Source organism: Schistocerca gregaria, unplaced genomic scaffold (assembly GCF_023897955.1).
Source record: "Schistocerca gregaria isolate iqSchGreg1 unplaced genomic scaffold, iqSchGreg1.2 ptg000455l, whole genome shotgun sequence".
Classification (NCBI taxonomy): domain Eukaryota; kingdom Metazoa; phylum Arthropoda; class Insecta; order Orthoptera; family Acrididae; genus Schistocerca; species Schistocerca gregaria.
The window spans coordinates 2353277-2356381 of record NW_026061874.1 but is presented as its reverse complement, the minus strand read 5'-3'; the positions used below and the strand labels follow the sequence as shown (position 1 = coordinate 2356381).

Here is a 3105-nt window from a genome sequence, read left to right as displayed (position 1 = left end):
CCTGTTCTTTCGAGAACAGTTACTATCTTCATATATATGGTTAAACGTTACCCAGCCATTGACCTTCGTCTGTGCGAATGCGCACAGATTGCCCGAAATCTTACGGGAATCGTCACCTTAGTGTGGGCCAGTATTGAGTGGATGGGCAAACACCTATTACGTACATTACGTTTGTGGATTGTGGCCGGTTGGAAATGTGAGTCTCACGGGAAGCGTGTAAGGGATAAATACCTGCAGTCGCGGTATTCATCTGTGTCCTCGGTGGCTCAAATGGATAGAGCGTCTGCCATGTAAGCAGGAGATCCCGGGTTCGAGTCCCGGTCGGGGCACACATTTTCAGCTGTCCCCATCGAAGTATATCAACAACACCTGTCGGCAGCTGAGGGTTTCAATTAACTATCAATTGTGAAGGGGATTCGAAGAACCCTTTGCCAGGCACTTACATGTGATTTGCAGAGTATCCATATAGATGTAGATCAAAGCTCGTCCCGTGACGCACGTGCACAAAATGATTCATACTGCAAACATACTCGCCGATAACACTGACGAATAACGAGTGCTGCATATCCAGGTTAGACAGATCGGCTTTTTCTGCCAAGAAGAACAGGGAGTTGCTATCTAGGAACAATTCCAGCCCGAGGAAGGGTTGAAAAGTGCTCCTTGGATTGCACACTAAACGTAAATAACGAAAATGCATTTTTGGTAAAAATCGGACAAAGCATAATCCTGTGCTCTCCGTATTGCATTAGCCGTTTTGAATATTGAAAATCTTACTGCAGATTCGTGTTCAGCGACATTAAAAATATACATGTAACCCTCAGTTCATGCAAATCGAAGTAATAATATAACTAAAAGGTTTCCCTAGACGTTGAACTTTTTTTTTTTTTTTTTTTTTTCTTTTTGGAGAAACAATTTTCTCAGAACGGCATGCAGCATTAACTAAAAATGGTTCAATCTCTTAACTTCTACCTCTGACCCAGAAAAGTAAACACTTTTCTTAGGAGCTTATACCTATAATATATGACACTGATTAATATTAAGTAATTTTTGTGAAGGCATAAGGAGTGAAATAAACCACCCAAAAAATCTAACTCAGAGTTCGAATTAGTACCGTATCGTTAAATTTACGGTTGTTTCATTGCGGTTAGGTATGCGCTCCCATAAATTTTATGTAATATCGACTGATGTTTTCCATTTTCAATTTCAGAGAAGTAATTTAGTATCAACTGATGTCATCCATTTTTGATTTCAGGTAACATCTGAGAGGCCACACTGCACGCAGTCCGCGTGATCAAATCATAATTGCGGGCGCCATTGTTTTTACTGAAAATCTAAAATAAAGCTCATAGTATGATCACTCGTAACTCCCAAACAGATCCTTCGAGTGTATTTTCACTGTCTCAAAAAAAATATATAACATTTTTTGCTCATTTGAATGAGAACCTGGCCGTAACGCCGGAATATAGTCACGAGATTTTTTTCGGAGACGCTGTACGTTCGCGAGAAGAATTTCGTTCTGCGCGTGTCGATGGACATTCTACAGATATTACTGTTAGTGTGTGTGTGTGTACTACTCAGTCGTGCCATTCGAGTGTACATCTTTGCATAGTTTTCCTTTGACGGTGTAAACAGTGTTCGGCTCAGTTGCTAACTGGCCAGTTGAGTGGTTCCGAAGTTGTCGGATGTGCGGTGCGTTCTGTCTGCTAGGATAACAACAGACTGGCGTGGTGCGATGGCAGAAGCAGACACTGAAGGAGCTAGCTGCTGGGACGCCAGCGAACAATTTATGCCAAGTAAGACGAAGAGAACTATTCTAAAATTACGAGCCGCCTCAATAGTGTTTATCATTAGTAAATCTTGTAGTTGAGACTGCCACCAATCTACAATAACTGACATTTTTGCCTAGAGAGAGATTAGCGAGAAATACAGGATATCCCCCACACATTGAAATTTTGGTTGTGATGACAGGCCTATGGGCAGTGTAGCCCGAGATCTAAGTTAGGTTGGAAGGGGGTAATTTGATTGAGAGATGTTTACGCCAACGATTATTAATGCCGAGTAAACGTTGTGTAAGCAGATTTCCCTGTAGCGTAGCCTAGTGTTTCCGTCCGCGCCATGTTTAACACACTTTCTCTGGCTATGTACAAAAGTCGCACAACAGCGACGAAAACTACGTTTCTGGTGGGGGGACGGGAGAGTTCCCTATGTAACTTTCACTACAAATTTTAGTAACCGCCGAAACTAGCCGAATTAGAAGCGTAATTTTAACTATATTTCCGTTTGTGGGAAAATAGTGATTCTCCTCTTTCGGCAGCAACTGTAATATGTAGGCGACTTATTAGTTTCTTTTTTTTTTTTTTTTTAAACTCTGAATCATGATCTCAGTAGACGCAGTGCTTTTTACGTTGCTTGATCCGTGGTCGATAGTAAACAATGCAATGTATTGGTAAACTCTTTGAAGTGTGACGCGTGTTGCATAGACGGCGTCTGCAATGTTCGTAAGGCCAAGCTTGTATATATTCTGTGTCTGTTTAATTAAGGCGAGGAGGATAATGTTCAAGGAGCACTGCATTAGCAGTCTATGGAGAAATTGAGAATTTGGATCTGACGAACGGCATGCTCGGGCAGTTCGTGCTATTATGTTGACCACTGTGTAATTCGGACACAGTGATCATTGCCTCTCCCTAGTAACCAGGAGACTCGGGTGGTAATCCTGGTCTGGCACAAATTTTCAACAGTGCCTATTGTCAGATAATTTTATTAGTGGTCCGGTCTTAAATTGTGTTTTGTTCACGAAACGTCGTTTAGCTTTTTCATGGATAACAGCTTTGGAAAGCGTACAGTCTGTACAGGTTACATTGATAATCACACGTCGTTAGTCCAAGGCAACTACAGCTACATAGTTTTACCAAGAACTTCTTCGTAGGTAGTTTCCCTGTAGTGGTATTTTGTTTTAGTATTTATAGACTGTAGGCTTGGATGAAATATGAAACACATATCCGAAGTTTCTGTTGATGCTGTAGATCCTGTTTTTATCCGTGCTAGGGGCACTAACACTTCATCAAATACTGGAGGACACAATTTGCCTCGAGATTTAGCAATTTT

General features: G+C 41.4%; 1 non-coding gene across 1 annotated transcript; it reads left to right on the top strand.

Moving 5' to 3' along the window:
• Positions 1 to 255: 255 nt before the first annotated feature.
• On the top strand, positions 256 to 329 carry Trnat-ugu (transfer RNA threonine (anticodon UGU)). Its single transcript has one exon. It is a non-coding gene; the product is annotated as a tRNA-Thr (tRNA).
• Positions 330 to 3105: the final 2776 nt, after the last annotated feature.